The sequence below is a fragment of the Orycteropus afer genome, unplaced genomic scaffold (genome assembly GCF_000298275.1).
Source record: "Orycteropus afer afer isolate SDZICR_OR568_19922 unplaced genomic scaffold, OryAfe1.0 scaffold00021, whole genome shotgun sequence".
Taxonomy (NCBI): Eukaryota; Metazoa; Chordata; class Mammalia; order Tubulidentata; family Orycteropodidae; genus Orycteropus; species Orycteropus afer.
The window spans coordinates 13,222,483-13,239,630 of record NW_006921608.1 but is presented as its reverse complement, the minus strand read 5'-3'; the positions used below and the strand labels follow the sequence as shown (position 1 = coordinate 13,239,630).

The 17,148-nt window shown below is 38.7% G+C and overlaps 1 protein-coding gene across 1 annotated transcript in view; it reads left to right on the top strand.

The window, feature by feature from the left end:
* VPS13B (vacuolar protein sorting 13 homolog B) overlaps window positions 1-17,148 on the top strand; it is a 1,115,876-nt gene that overhangs the window by 989,401 nt on the left and 109,327 nt on the right. The gene's annotated exons all lie outside the window — the stretch shown is intronic.

Sequence of the window (17,148 nt, the reverse complement as noted above, 5' to 3'; positions counted from 1 at the left end):
ACTACGGAATTAGGATTGCCCAACCTTCCTTCCGAGGAGTGGCTGGTGGGTTTGAACCGCCAGCCTTCTGGTTAGCAGTCAAGTGCCTTAGGCACTATACTACCAGAGCTTTGATTATAGCAGTTGTATAATGGGTTTTGGTATCAGAGCGTGTGAGGCCTCCTGCTTTGTTCTTTTTTTTTTCAATATTACATTGACTGACTAGTCAGGATTTCTTTCTTTTCCATATGAAATTGGTCATTAGTTTTTCCATTTCAGTGAAGAATATAACTGGGATTTATATTGGGATTGCATTGTTTCTGTACATTGCTTTAGATAGAATGGACATTTTGACTCTATTAAGTTTTCTAGTCCATGAGCACAGGATGTCTTTCCATTTTAGTAGGTATCTTTTACTGTCTTATAGTAGTGTTTTATTATTTTCTCTTTTTTTTTAAATTGTGATTTGAGTGAAAATTTACAGAATAAATTGGTTATCTGTTCAAAAATTCATGAATATTTTGTTTTGTGACATTGATTGCAATCCCCACAGTATAACAGCACTCTTCCCACTTCCTCACCGGGTTTACCATTTTCCTTCATCTGTCTTTCCCATCTCTTCCTACCTTCTTTTGACCTTGTAATGAGTACATACTTGCCTGATATTAGTGTTCATCATATAAGGCTGTCTGTCATTTGGCTGCAAGTTGAGCCATTGGGGTTGAGTTCAATTCCCAACTTGAAGGGTGTTGAAGGGCCATAGTTTCAGAGATTCCACCAGTCTCTATCAGACCAATAAGCCTAGTCCTTTTTATGATTTTGAGTTTTGTTCCACATTTTTCTCCCACTCTATCTGCGACTTCCTATTATGATACCTTTCAGAACAGTCAGTAGTGGTAAGTGGGCACCATCTAGTTCTTCTGGTCTCAGGGTCATGGAGGCTGGGGTTCATGTGGTCCATTAGCCCCTTGGATTAAATGTGTTCTCACGTCTTTGGTTTTCTTCACTTCCTTTAAAGGCTCCGGATGGGGAGAGAACAATAGTTGCATCTTAGCTGGCCTCTCACAAGCTTTTAAGAACACAGACTAGTCACCAAAGTAGAATGTAGGACATTGTCTTTGTGGACTGTGTTATACCAACTGACCTTAATGTCCCCTGAGACTATGGTCTTGAGCCCCCATCCCCAGTGACTCATTCCCTCAGGGGGTTGGTTATGACTAAGAAGTTTCCATAACTTTGCCCCTCGTATGCTCTTCTGCACTCATGGATATATTTGCAGCACATAAAAGGACATGTTGTTGTTGTTATGTGCCGTCAAGTCGGCCCGACTCATAGCGACCCCTCCTTGGGTTTCCAAGGCAGTATCACTACAGAAGTAGGCTTGCCCAACCTTCCTTCTGAGGAGTGGCTGGTGGGTTTGAAAAGGACATAGATAGACATAAAACCAAGAAGTTCCACTGTCATCAAGTTGATTCTGATTCCTAGTGACCTTATGGAGACAGAATAGAACTGCTCCATAGACTTTCCAAGGCTGTAAATCTTTGTGGAAGCAAGCTGCCTCATCTTTCTACCATGAAGCAGCTGGTGGGTTCAAACCGCCCACTTTTGGTTAGCAGCCATATGCTTCAACCACTGTGACATAAGAGCTGCTTCTGTCAAACCTATGTGTATTTGTGAGTATAGTCCAATTCACCTTCCCCCCACTCCCCCCATTCAGCTTGAGTGTCTGTTAGTGTACCCACTTGTACATTAGTAATAGTAGTAGTATTGCAGGGTTGGGTATGTAATAGTATTCACATTTGTTTCCTTTAACTCTTGTGCTCCTCCCTGTGTCACCCACTGCACTGAGTTTTGTGCTGACTTCCCCTTTATTGTATATTGACTTTCCCTTCACCCAAATTAATACGTGTCTAGGAAGATTGGGCAATCTACTTCCATAGAGATACTGCCTCAGAAACCCCAGGAGCAGTCGCTATGAGTCTAATCGACTCCACGGCAGTGAGTTTGGTTTTTTACCATCTAGTTAGTGATTTACCCTCACTTCTCAACCCTGGTAACCTTCAAGAATGATTCATTCTGTGTATAAACCTTTTCTTGACTTTTTACAGAAGTGGTTTCATACAATATTTGTCATTTGTAACTGACAAATTTTACTCAGCATAATGTCCTCTAGGTTTATCCTGTTATGAGGTGTTTCACAGATTCTTCATTATTTTTTAATGTTGCATAATATTCCATTGTGTGTATGTACCATAGTGTTTATCCATTCTTCCTTTGATCAGCACTTAAGTTGTTTGCATCTTTTTCCTATTATGAATAATGCTGCAGTGGACGTGGGTGTGCATATATCTGTTCATATCATGGCTCTTATTTCTCTAGGATATATACCTAGTAGTGGGATTGCTGGATCATATAATATTTCTATTTCCAGATTCTTAAGGAAGCGCCATACCACTTCCCACAGTGATTGTACGATTTTACAGTCCCACAAGCAGTGCATGAGGGTTCCAGTCTCTCCACAGCGTTACCAGCATTTGTTTTCTCTTTTTTTTTTCTTTGAACTTTTCTATTAATGCTGGGGTGAGATGATATCTCATGGTTGTGTTGATTTGCATCTCTCTAATAGGAGCTCTGGTAGCATAGTGCCCAAGGCACTTGACTGCTAACCAGAAGGCTGGCGGTTCAAACCCACCAGCCACTCCTCAGAAGGAAGGTTGGGTAATACTACTTCTGTAGTGATACTGCCTTGGAAACCCAAGGAGGGGTCGCTATGAGTCGGGGCCGACTCGATGGCACATAACAACAACAACAACAAATGGCTAATGATCATGAATGTTTCTTCATATGTTTGTTACATATTTGAATGTCTTCTTTGGTGAAGTATCTATTCATGCCCTCTGCCCATTTTTCTATTGAATTGTTTGGCTTTTTGTTCTTGAGGTGTTGAAATTTTCTATAAAGTTTAGAGATTACTCCCTTGTCCAGTATGTTGTGGCCAAAAACAATCCATAGATTCTCTTTTTACTCTTTTGGCAAAGGCTTTTGATGCATGTAAATGTTTAATTTTTAAGAGGTACTAGTCATCTACTTTATCTTCTGCTGTTTAAGACTTTTTAGTTACATTTTATAGCATATCCATGCCAAGTGTTGAGGCCCCTAAATTTTCCAAATTTTTTCTTTCATGGTCTTTATGGTTTTAGGTTTTATATTTAGGTCTTTGATCCATCTTGAGTTAGTATGTTAGACAGCGTTCTCTAGAGAAACAAAACCAGTAAAACTTATATATATATATATATATATATATATATATATATATATGTATATAGAGAGAGATTTATATTAGGAAAATGGCTCACACACTTATAGAAGCTGGCAAGTCCAAGTTCCTGGATGAAACATCAAGCTGGAGGCTTTTCCTGACTCTTTTTCCTGACTCTTGCAGCCACAGGGGCTAAGGAGCTCAAAGTTGGCAGGCAGTACACTGGCTATTGACTCCAACGAATGACAAATCCAAGATCTCCAGGCTGAATGGAGGATTGTTCACTCATGGACAGTTGTAGCCAGCACTACAGAATCCCGATCCACAGAAGAATGTCTCCTTTCCCAGGATGTCTATAGATATACTGAAAGCAGGCCACACCCCTAGGGAAACTCCCTTTCAACAGATTGGCTGCTCAAAACATAATCATCTGATCACATCATGGGAATAACCACATCACAACAGCTTAAACCACACAGAATTGTGGTCCAGCCAAGTTGACACACAGCTCCAAATATCACAGTTTATTAAAGAGACTATCTCTTTCTTGTTTAATGAGTTTTGGCCCTTTGTGAAAAATCAACAGTCCATAAGTAGATGGATTTACTTCTGTGTTCTCAGTTTTGTTCCATTGGTCTTTGTGTCTGTCATTGTACCAGTACAAGGCTGTGTTGACCACGGTGTCTATATAGTAGGTTGTGAAATCTGAGCATATGAGGAAACTGACTTTGTTATTTTTCTTCTGTAGTGCTTTGCTTACCTAGGGTTTCTTTCCTTTCCATATAAAGTTAGTGATTAGTTTTTCCATCTGTTTAAAGAATGGTGATGAGATATGGATTGGGATTTTATTAATATCTGTAGATTTCTTTAGGTACTACTGTTATTTTTACAGTGTTAAGTCTTCGTATCCATGAGCATAATATGTTCTTCCATTTTTGTAGGTCTCTTTTGGTTTCTTCTGTCAGTGCTTTGTTCTTTTCTTTGTATAGGTCTTTTGTGTCTCTGGCTAGATTTATTCCTAAGTACATTACATTTTGGGCGGCCATAGTTATCGATACTGTTTTCTTGATTTCCTTTTCAGAGACCATTCTATTAGTGTAGAAAAATCCAACTGATACCTGTATGTTGATCTTGTACCCTGCCACTTTGCTGAATCCTTCTATTCTACTAGTTTTCTTGTTTAGTGTCTAGGATTTTCTGTGTATTAGGAGCATATCATCTGCAAATAGAAATAGTTTTACTTCTTCCTTGCCAGTTTGGATACCTTTTATTTCTCTTTGTTGCCTTATTGCTCTGGCTAGGACTTTGAGTACAGTATAGAATAGGAGTGGTGATAAAGGGCATCTTGTCTGCTGGTTCCAGTTCACAAGGGGAATGTTTTCACTCTCTCTCCATTGAGAATAATGTTGGCCATTGGTTTTGTGTATATGCATAAAACAAGGGGTGGGTGGGAAAGGGAGACCTAAGAAGAAAGAAAAGATAAAAGGCAAAAAACAATACAAAGCAAAAGCACTGCATAGTATTGTCATAAATGGCCACCACCAAACACAGCTGCACTGAAGATGTGGCACTCACTCCATAGGAGCACCACCACATAAGTTGGAGTTTCCCTTCTATTCCTATTTTACTGAGAGTTTCTTTTTTATTTTCTTTCTTTTTTTTTTTTAATCAAGAATGGGTGTTACAGCTTGTCAAATGCCTTTTGTGCATCAATTGATATTATCATGCGGGTTTCCTTTTTTCCCCTTGTTTTATTTATGTGGTGAATATGTTGATTGTTTTCTAGTCTTGAACCATCTTTGCATACCTAGTATGAATCCCACTTGATCATGATGGGATTTTTTTTTTGTTTTGAGATGTTGCTGGATTCTGTTGTCTAGTATTTTGTTGAGAATTTTTGCATCAGTGTTCATGTATTGGTCTATAATTTTTTAAATACCTTATCAGACAGTTCTAATAGAATTTCTTCTTCTGGAGGATGCTATGGCTCTCTATTTTGGTCACTTGTTTGAACCCTCTCCAGGGTATGTGTGTGATCTGTAATGTCCTTTGTCTTGGAGACATTGTAGTTCTGTGCTCATTTGTTGATTGTATGTTTGTTTGCTTTACCCTGATTTTCTCTTTTGTTCTGTTTTAATATATCCAGTCACCAGGGCGGGCATGTTACTCCAGTTGCCAGTTTGGCAGCCCTGGGGCACTCACTGCCTGTCTCTGGGTGGATTTGGTAGCATCTGGGAGTGTAGGCACAAGCCTTAGATCACTGATCATGCAGAGCTGAGGGCAGATGGGGCGGGTATTGGCCACCATCTGTCATTATTGTGTCCAGTGGTGCTGAAGTGGGTGATGGCATTCGTCCAGTGGGTGGGACAGCAGGTGTGGGTGGGTATGACTGAGTAGGGTCTCTGGCTTCCAACAGCTGGGGAAAGATAGGAGGGAAAAGGGGGAGTAGAAGAGAGGTAAAAAGTGGAAAAGAAAAATACAAGGGGTGGGTGGGAAAGGGAGACCTAAGAAGAAAGAAAAGATAAAAGGCAAAAAACAAAACAAAGCAAAAGCACTGCGTAGTATTGTCATAAATGGCCACCACAAAACACAGCTGCACTGGAGATGTGGCACTCACTCCATAGGAGCACCACCACATACGGAGGGTCATGGGCAGCACTACTGAACACAGAGGTGGTAGGAAGTGAGATCCTTTCTTAGGCAGATCTAAATAAATAGATAGATAGATAAAAGATAATAAATAATAAATAGGAAGAAAAAAAGTGGGGGGAGAGTGGAAGAAAAAAACAGGGGAGAGGGAAGGACTGAGAAAGGAGAAGAAATAAAAATAAAAAAGAATTTAAAAACTGATGCAAGGTTAGCCACCAAACATAGTTGCAGCAAGATCATGGAGTTCACTCCAAGGGAGTGTGCACTGCCATCCATGGAGGGCTGGGACTGGATGCTGCTGACCAAGGAGGAGAGTTGGAATAAAAATAGAAAAATAGAGGTACTGAAGAGGAAAACAAGCAGCAGAAGATGGAAGAACTAAGAAGAAGGAAAAAAGAGAAAGAAAGAACAAAGCAGCACAGTACTGGCAAAAGTGCCAGCTACGAGACATGGCTGCCCACAAATGCAGCATCAGCTCCGTTGGCAAGTGCACCTTAACCAGGGCGGGGTAGGGTCAGGCACTGCTAACTACATGGGCAGTGAGAAAGAGGCTCCTGTTCCTCATGATACCCTCCCATCCACCACCACCCCCCTCCAAAAAAAGGGTAAGGACATAAGAAAAGGAAAAAAGAAAAGCAGAGGTAGACAGAACCACTAAGCAGAAAGAGAAAGAAAAAAGGCAGCTCAGCACAGGCATGGGGAAAGCTGGACCAGCTGCAAGGCGGGTGGGGATGCAGCGGCCCACACCTCTCGTCACAGGAAGGATGGGCAAGTTAGGAGGGGAGAACACAACTCTGTGGTTGCCTGATCACCATTGTGGGTGCTGGTGAAGTCCTGGGCAATTGGAACTGGTTATCTGATTCCTGCTTCAGTGAGAACACTGCTTGCAGTAATTCAAAATAGCCACACTGTGACAGTAGGCAGTTTACTGCTCCTTGTCACTGTTTTTATTCTTCCTCTCATAGGTATTTGATCTCCATTTTCATCTTTTTTTTTGAAGCTCTGGGATCCAGGATTGTTATCTGTTTCTCTTTTTTTTTTCGAGTCTTTGCTGTAGAAGATAGGGATAGTGTACTTGTCTAGTCCACCATCTTGGAGCCTTCCCCATCATGTTTTGTAATTTTTATTGTATTTCAGTCTTTTATATCCATGATTAGGTTAATTCCTAGCTATGTTACTGATCTGTGGGCTAATTTAAATGGTTGTGTTGTCTTGATTTCTTTTTCAGAGTAGTCTTTGTTAGTGTAGAGGAGCCCAACTGATTTCTGTGTGTTGATTTTATACCCTGAAATAGCTAAATTCTTCTATTAGTTCCAGCAGTTTTCTTGTGGAATCTTTGGGGTCTTTTATATGTAGGATCATGTTATCTGCAAATAGAGAGAGTTTTACTTCCTCCTTTCCGTTTTAGATACCTTTTTTTTTTTTTTTTTCTTTTTTCCTTGTCTTAATGCTCTGGCTAGGACTTCTAGTACAATGTTGATTAAGTGTTGTAATAATGGGCATCCTTGTCTCTTTCCCATTGTCAAAGTGAATATAATGTTAGCTTTTGGTTTTGCATATATGCTCTTAATTATGCGGAAAATTTTTCCTTTTCCTATTTTGCTGAGATTTTTCATTAGGAAAGGATGTTACATTTTGTCTAATGGCTTTGCTGCATAAATTGATATAGTTCTTTTTTTTTTTCCTTTGTTTTATTTATGTGGAGGATTAAATGGATTGGTTTTCTAATGTTGAACCACACCTGTAATCCCACTTGGTTAAGGTGTATGATTTTTTTTTTATATGTTGCTGAAATTTGTTGTCTAGAATTTTGTTGAAATTTTTTGCACCTAGGAGCTCTGGTGCCATAATGCCTAAGGCATTTGACTTCTAACCAGAAGGCTGGCGGTTCAAACCTACCAGCCACTCCTCAGAAGGAAGGTTGGGCAATCTACTTCCGTAGGGATACCACCTTGGAAACCCAAGGAGGGGTCGCTGTGAGTCAGATCCAAATCGATGGCAGTGCATTGTGTTGTTTTTGTTGTATGCACATGAGGGATATTGGTCTGTAAATTTCTTTTTTTGTGTGCTGTCTTTGCCTAGATTATGTATCAGGGTTATGCTAGCTTCATAGAAAGGTTTTGGCAGTGTTCCTTCCTCTTCTGTGTTTTTGAAGATATTCGGTAGGATTGGTGTCAACTCTTCTCTGAATGTTTGATAGAATTCTCCAGTGTAGCCATCTGGTCCTGGGCATTTTTTTGTTGGCAGTTTTTTGATGACATCCTCAATCTTTTCTTTTGTAATGAGTCTGCATTTTCTACCTGTTTGTGTTAGTTAGTTTGTCCATTTCACTTAGATTTTCAAATTTGTGGGAGTCCAGTTCTTCATACTGATTAGTTATGATCTTCATCTCTGTTGAATTGGTTGTAGCTAATTTCCTTTCTTAATTTGGTTATTTGCATTTTCTGTTTTGCTTTTTTTTTTCTCTCTCTTTTGTCAGTCTAGCCAGTGGTTTGTCTATTTTATTGATCCTGTCAAAGAACCAACTTCTGGTTTTATTGATTCTTTCTTTTTTTTTTTTTTCTGTTTAGTTTATTTCTGCTCTGATCTTTATTTCTTTTCTCTGATATCTTTTGGCTTCTTTTGCTCTTCCTTTTCTGTTTGTTCAAGTTGTTGGCTTAATTTAATGATTTTTTGTCTTCCTTTTTAATGCATTTATTGCTATGAATTCCCCTCTGAATACTGTTTTTGCCTTCTCCTAAAGGTTTTAATATGTTATGTTTTTATTTTTGTCTGATTCTAGGAATTTTTTTTATTTCACTTTTGATTTCTTCTATTATCCAATAGTGTTTTAGTATATTATTTAATTTCTATGTTTTTTTTTCCCCCCCTCAATTGTCTTGATTTTGATTTCTCACTTCATAGTGTTATGGTCAGAGGAGATACTTTGTACGATTTCAGTCTTTTAAAATTTAGTAAGATTTATTTTGTGTCCTGACATACAGTCTATTCTGGAAAATAATCCATATGTGCTGGAGAAGAATGTGTATTGTTCTGATATTGGATGGAGTGTTCTATACATGTCCATTAGGTCCAGTTGGCTTAAGATTTTGTTAAATTTCTCAGTGTCCTTGGTGATCTTCTTTTTAGATGATCTGTCTGTAATTGAAAGTCGTGTGTTGATGTTCCCTACTGTTATTGTGGAGTTGTCTATTTCTCCTTCTATATTTGTCAGTTTTTGCTTCATGTATTTTGGTGTATTGCTGTTAGGCACATATCTATTTATAATTGTTAATGTCTTCTTGCTGGATTGACCTTTTTATTATTATGTGATGCCCTTTCCTCATCTGTTATAATAGATTTTGGTTTAAAGTCTGTTTTATCTGATATTGGTATGACCACCTCTGCTCTTTTTTTGTTCAGTTGTTGCATGGAATATTTTTTTCCTTCCTTTTATTTTCAGTTCATTTGTGTCCTTATATCTGTGGTATGTTTCTTGTAAACACCAAAATGATGGATCATGTTTTTATGTTTTGTTTTGTTATCCGTTCTCCCACTCTCTGCTTTTTGCTCGGGGCATTTAGACCATTTACATTTAAGATTATTACTGAAAACAGTGTCTACCTCACTCATTTTGCTATTTGTTTTTTGAGTGTTTCGTATCTTCTGTTTTTTTATTCTGATTTTTCCGTTTTTATTTGTATTTGGCTGCTTTCTTATGAGGCTTCTTGCTAACTTCCTTCTTTTCTTCTAAAGGTTTTTTTTTCCCCCAATGACTTTTTTTTAGTGGTTACCACATAGACTGTTGTCCCTTGGTATCCATGTGGGATTGGTTCCAGGACTCCCTCACTGATCCCAAAATCTACAGATGCTGAAGTCCCATATATAAAATGGTGTAGTATTGGTATATAACCTACACATATCCTCCCATATACTTTAAATCATCTCTAGATTACTTATAATATTTAACACAATGTAAATGCTATATAAATAGCACTTTATGCTCCTTTGAGGGATTGTTTTCACCACTTAATTTTTTTTGTTCTGAATGTTTAAGATCTGTGGTTGGTTGAATCCATGGATATGGAATCCGTGGATAAGAAGTGCTGACTCTGTTACAATACACAACTTATAATTGTAAGAGTGTTTAACATGAACAGTCAACGTGCAACCTTCACATAATAAATGTATTTTTTATATGCTCCACCCTCTGCCATATCTGTTGGTGTGTCTCCATTAATATCAATTGACGACCTATATTTGATAAGTTTACTTTGTACTTTTTTTCTTACAAACTTAATCTTGTATTGTTTATGGGATTTAATTATTAAGTTTATTCTCTGAAAATATATACTTAGTTCTTATGATTGCTTGTGTTGTTGCGTTGTTCCCTCTCTTATTTTTCATTTACTTATATTTCCCATTTATAGATATGAGTTTTTATTTAATGCTCTTGCCTTCTCATTTGGAGTAATACTTGCAAAGCTGGTCTTGTAGTGGCCAATTTCCAGAGCTTCCGTTTGTTTGAGAATGCCTTAATTTCCCGTTCCTTTTTGAATGACAACTTTGCTGAGTAAAGAATTCTTAGTTGGTAATTATTTTCATTGAGTACTTTATATGTATTTCATTAAGTACTTTATATATATTAAAAAATAAACCAAAAAACCAAATTCACTGCCATTGAGTTGATTTCAAGTCATAGCAACCCCTCCTTGGGTTTCTGAGGTGGTTTCTCTACAGAAGTAAATTGCCCAATCTTCCTTCTGAGCAGTGGCTGGTAGATTTGAACCACCAGCCTCCCAGTTAGCAGTCAGATGCCTTAGGCACTACACCACCAGAGCTCCTACTTTATATATGTCGCTCCATTATTTCCTGGCCTCTAGTTTTCTCTGGTGGCGTAGTGCCTAAGGCACTTGACTGCTAGCCAGAAGGCTGGCGGTTCAAACCCACCAGCCACTCCTCAGAAGGAAGGTTGGGCAGTCTACTTCCAAAGTGGTACTGCCTCGGAATCCCAAGGAGGGGTTGCTACGAGTTGGGTCTGACTCCATGGCACATAACAACAACAAGTTTTTCTGGCAAGAAATTTGCACTACTTCTTATGAAAGACAGTTGGTATGTTATATTGTGTTTTTTTCTCTTGCTGCTTTCAGAATTCTTTCCTTGTTTTTGGTTTTCAAGAATTGTATTAGGTGTGGGACAAAACTCGGCCTCTAGTTACCCTTCAGGTATAGAATTGAACTCAGTCCCATGGCTGGCAGACAAACACTAGACAGGCTGATTCGGTGAACATAGACATCAGGTAGACACTCCTTAGAATGATCAGTCATGGGATAACGGAAGGGCAGTATTTGCACAGGGAGATAGCTCAAGGGGCAGGAATGCACAGTAAAGAAGGACACAGGGACAAGGTAACTACAGGGAGGAAGTAGAGGGAGAGCTGGTAAGGTGTGGGGAATTGCAGTCAATGTCATGAAACAAAATATGTATGAACTGCTGTATGGAAAGTGAATTTGCTCTGTAAACTTTCCCCAAAATCACAATGAAAAAAATTTTTAAAAAAGAATTTTTTAGGATATGGTGGAGAATTGATCTTTTGTGTTTCTTCTAATTGGGATTTGTGTTTCTTCTAATTGGGATTTGTGTAGCTTCCTGAATTTGCAAGCTTAGTTCTCTATTCAAGTCTGATAAAATATATGTGATCATCTCTTGGAAAATTGTTTCTATGCCTTTATTCTGTGTTCCATCTGTTTTACTTTATTATTTAATTTTCTGTTGCTTTTTCTAATCCAGTTGCTTTATTCTTCAGTTCTGTTAGTTCTCTTTGGGGTTTTGTTTTGTTTTGTTTTCAGTTTCCTTGTTGAGTTTCTCAGTTTGTTCCTCTATTTGTTTCCTGATTTCTGCTAGCTTGTTTTCTGTGCATCTTGCTTTCTTTAAACATGTTTAGCATCATAGTCTGAAAATTATCGGTTCTTTGCATTATTCTGGCCTCCATAGGAGAAATTTTCTCTTCTTCATGTTTTACTTTTTATTGGTCCTTCTTCTCTTGTGATTTTGAATGTTACTGTTGCTGCTGTTGCTGTTGTTGTTGAATTTGGGCCGTTTTGTTATTTTATTTATTTTTTTCAACTTTAAATTTTGTATTCTGGTTTTTGTGGGGAATTTTTCGATTGGGCCCCCTGGTGGCACAGTGGCCAAATGCCCAGCTGCCAACTGAAAAGCCAGGGCCTGCACCCCCCAGCTGCTCCATGGGAGAAAGGTGCAGCAGCCCACCTCTGCAAAGACTCAGAGCCCTGGAAACCCCACAGGGCAGCTCCATTCTGCCCCACAGGGTCTTTTTGAGTCAGAATTGACCCACTGACAATGGGCCTAGTGACTTCTGAGAACCACTAGAGGACACTCTTATCCTTAGATTTGTTTGTTTTTGGTGCTGATTCAGTTCTAGAAGCTTCATCGCTGGAATTCAATACGTGTGTGCAAGAGATGGCTTGCCTGTCACACAGGTGGGGGGGTCTATATGCCTTTCCCTCATGGGCACCCCTGCACAGACTCTCCCCCAGTATACTGTATGGACAAGGAGCTAGCCATTGCCCTCTGTGTTGCCTCTTTGTCCATAGTGTTACCCTTGCCCTGCTGCCCTTGTAGTTCCTGCCAGTCCTAGTGTCCATCCATCTTGGGCCTCAACGAAACTCAACAGCACTCTCTCACAGTGCCATAGTCTCATTTCACCCTCTCCCAGTTGTGCTACCTACAAATTTCCATGGGCAATCTGTGCCACCTTAAAAAATCAGGCAACAAATCCCTCAGATTAGCTCCCTTTCTGTGTTCCCTGTTTAGGGTGTTGCCCAGCCTTGTCCCAAAATTACTAAAATGAACTAGTGCTCCAGATGTTACTTGGAAGGTTCTCCCAGCTTCTGTGTCATCCCCACTCCTCCTCTCCCCCACTTCGGGACTTACCCTAACTCTCCAGCATCTCAGCTGCTATCCGGAGGTCTGAGATCTCAGTGCTTGTTTTTGTTTGTTGTTCAGTTGTTAGATGCTGGGGAAGTAAATGGGTGAGTCCACTTACCTTGCCATCTTGCTCTGCCCTTTCTCCTACTTTGTTCTTTTTCAAGATTGGTTTGGCTATCTGGGAAGGAAGTCTGGTAACACAATAGTTAAAGCTTTTGACTGCTAACCAGAAGGGTGGTGGTTTGAACCCACCAGCCATTCCACTGCACAAAGATAAGGCAGTCTGCTTCCATAAAGATTTACAGCCTTGGAAACCCTAGAGGGGGCAGTTCTACTCTATATAGGATTGCTGTGATTTGGAATGGGCTCAATGGCAGTGGGTTTGTGTTGGTTATCTGGGGCCCCTTTTCATTCCACATAAATTTGAAGATTGGCTTTTACATTTCTGCAAAGAAGGCTGTTGCAGATCTGATAGAGATTGCATTGATTTGGGTAGATTGCTTTGGGTAGTATTGACATCTTAATAATATTAAGTCTTCCAATCTGTGAACATGGAATTTCCTTTCATTTAGTTAAGTCTCTTCATTTATCTTAGTAATGATTTATAGCTTTCAGTGTACAAGTCTTTCACCTTCCTGATTTAAGTTTATTTCTAGATAGTTTGTTCCTTTAGATACTATTGCAAATGGAATTATTGCCTTAATTTCCTTTTCAGAATGCTCATTGCTGTTGTTTAGAAACCCAGTTGATTTTTATTTGTTGGAATAGTCAGAATTTCCTATATTTCTGGCCCACATTATGTCTTATTCTGACTATTGCAGTTGTCTTCCTGCTTCCACATGTCACTGCTACTCTTCTGTCAACATGTTACTCACCCATATGTTGTTGCTGTTATTATGCGCCGTGGAGTCAGACCCGACTCATAGCGACCCCCCTTGGGTTGCCGAGGCGTTATCACTACGGCAGTAGAATGCCCAACCTTCCTTCCGAGGAGTGGCTGGTGGGTTTGAACCACCAGCCTTCTGGTTAGCAGTTAAGTGCCTTCGACACTACGCTACCAGAGCTCCTACTCACCCATATAGAAGCCTCAATTTAATAAAACCAATACCAGCTACAATTTAGATCTACCTGTCTGACTTTATCCCCTATTCCTTTTTTTTTTTTTTAATGTCACCTTTTCTCATGAAATTGTGACTATAACTTTGCCCCATACATGCCTTCTACTTTCACATCTCTTCTTTTTCCTTTGGTCTGGAAATGAACTCTCATCTTTGCCAGTTGAAATCCTACCCAAACTCTGAGACCCAACTGCTTCACAAAGCTTTCCTAATCATAACAGTTTGAAACAGACCGTCCCTCTTCTGAACTCTGTAATGCTTTGTACTTCTCCCAAGGCCTCTTATCCATGTCTTATTTTCCCTGCAGGATCATAGCTTCTTACAGGGCAGAAAACACATTTTTCCCTACTTATTTCTTCCATAGTGCCTAACATATTACCCTCCTTATAATACTGAGTAATGAAAATTTATTGAATGAATGATAGAAATTATTTTTAAAATTAGAATCAAATAATCTTACACAAAATTCCTTCCTTTTATGTCTGATTTCTATAGTTCTTTCTATATTGAAATAAAAATAGATTTATGAATACTCATTATGAAGTGGAGACATTTCAGTCCAAGCAGTCCCCACCTTAGGAAGTATTCTAGGTACGACAAATCACACTTAACGACTATCTCCTTTGTTTGGTTGGTTGGTTTTTGTACATCTTATCATTAGTAATATGTTGTTGTTATGTGCCGTCGAGTCAGCCCCAACTCACAGCGACCCCTCCTTGGGTTTTCGAGGCAGTATCACTACGGAAGTAGATTGCCCAACCTTCCTTCCAAGGAGTGGCTAGTGGGTTTGAACTGCCAGCCTTCTGGTTAGCAGTCAAGTGCCTCAGGCACTACGCTACCAGAGCTCCATTAGTAATATGTAATACATACAGTGTTCAAATGTATCTTTAAGTGTATATGTAGTAGTTCTGACCCCCAAAGACAAATAAATAAATACCAGATTTATAAAGATACAGATAATAAAAGGCAATAATAACAGAAAAAAAATTTTAAATAAGTATTTGACTGTCAGAGTCAACTTATGATGGACTTGTCAGAATTGCAACCCCATCATAAGTCAGGAACTACCTGCATATGTAGCAGTAGAATTTGTGAACAGAATCTCTTGTCCTCAAACCCAGTGCCACAGTCCACAGTCATTGGTGATAACAGCAAGCGTGAGAGAGGGGGAGGACTAGAGCACTCTTGGGCCTTCTTTTGTTGTTGTTGTTAAGTTTTCCTTCTTAATAATGTAACTCCTTTCCTAATATATTATATGCATCTAATTGCCAATAACATTTAATGCTTTTAACAGTAGACCAAACATTACAAATATTCAACGACAATGCAGTAAGAAGTTATGTTTTCCCCCACTTAGCTTTTTCCTGTGAATGAAATCCAAATGTGTCTGAATTTACATAATTCAAAGAAAATATCTGTGTCATCATTGTGGGAACAAGTAACTGCCAAGTGAAACCTGACAGCATATTCCTTGATGACATTCAGTCATTAAAAGCTGTGTACACAGAGTGGGCAGCTATCTAAGATGGAACTGAAATGCAAATGTGAACACTCCTCAATTAAAGCTACATTGTGTGTATTGAGTCTTTCTTCAGAGTCCATGGAATTTTCAGGAAAAATATACTTAAGGCTTGACCTTAAGTACCTTGGCTCATTATTTTTTGGTCATTTCTAGCTACCAGTCTCTCCAAAGAAAACAGCTTTCTTGTTTCTTTTAGTTTTGTGTGTGCCCTGAGCTTTATTCCCAGTTGAAGCTATAAAAAAAAAACTGAAATAGTTCCAAACACTGCTATTGTTTTCTTTTTTTTTTCCCCCTGTAACTAATATTTAAACATCAAAGATACTCTGGTACTTTCATGTTGTAGAATGTATATAAGACCATATTTTCCCTAAAGGTATTTGCTGCCTGGGATTTTTTTTTCTTTTTTCTTTTCTCTTTTTCCCCCCATTAGCCTTCTTTTGTAAAAGCCGTATGAATCATACCCTTCTGGTTTCATAGGATCACTGGTGGTTGTGTAGAAAAGACTTATAATGGAGTCATATTATAAGCAGGAAGATTAGTTAAGAGATTTTTGAAAACTACTATGAGTTGAGTCTGACTCAACGGCACATAACAGTAACAACAACTTTATTTAAATATTTTAAAACAAAAAAACTACCTTTATCAGCCACCAGAAATCCCATTGTGATAACCAATGACCTTGGAAAAGTTTAAAACATCAGCACTTTAGGAAGGTTCTTCCTGATGCAAGTAGTGTCCTGGGCAGTGCTGACAGTGAACAGGTGCTAACTGGAAGGCTCGAGGTTTGAGTCCACCCAGAGGCTCCTTGGGAGGAAGGCCCAGCATGTTTTAGAAAGATCAGCCATTGGAGACTCGACAGATCCCAGGTCTGCTCTGAAGCCCATGGGGTCATCATGGTCAGAGTCGACTTAACAGCTTGTACTGGTACCTGATGCTAGAACTAGAAAACGTTTAATGTGTATTTATTACACACAGCTCTTACAGAATGTCTTCAAAGTTTTATTCACTCTGTTAATTGGGGGAAGTGTTTCATGAGATTGGCCTTTGGTTAAGTTTTTTAATAAGTATATACCATGTGAAAGAAAATAGTAAATTAAGTTTGTATGTCATAAATATTTTTCCTAAAAAAAAAAATGCTAGTTTTATTCCTTACAATTGCCAATTGTGTAGAACATTGTTTAAATATGTATCCTGAAGAAGCAATAATTATTATGTTTTTGTTTAGAATACCTGTTTAGTTAAACGGATTTTCTTAGCTACAGTTAGTGGGTAGAAGTGGAAAAGTATTTGAATGACTATGAAAGAAATCCACATGTCACCAAACCAAAAGTGGTGACACAATATAAATAAATAAAAATATGGCTCAAGTGGCTGAATTGGTTAAAGTTACAATGAATACATACCCCCCCAAAAAAGGACTACAAAGATACTTTCTTTTATATTCAAAAAGTTGAAGGTATCTCTAATTTGATACATGTGATTATCTCCTAAAGAGAGTGTTTTAAATGAACTGTATCTTCAGAGTGCTACTTTGTTCTTTATCAGAAGAAAATGTGAGGAATGGCAATTTAGGGTCAAAAATAATGCCACAAACCAAATTTATCTTTAATTACTGTCTAGCCATGGTAGGAATGAATTATCAGCCAAGACTAAGGTTCTTTGATCTCACATTTCAACCTTTTTGTCCTCCAGAT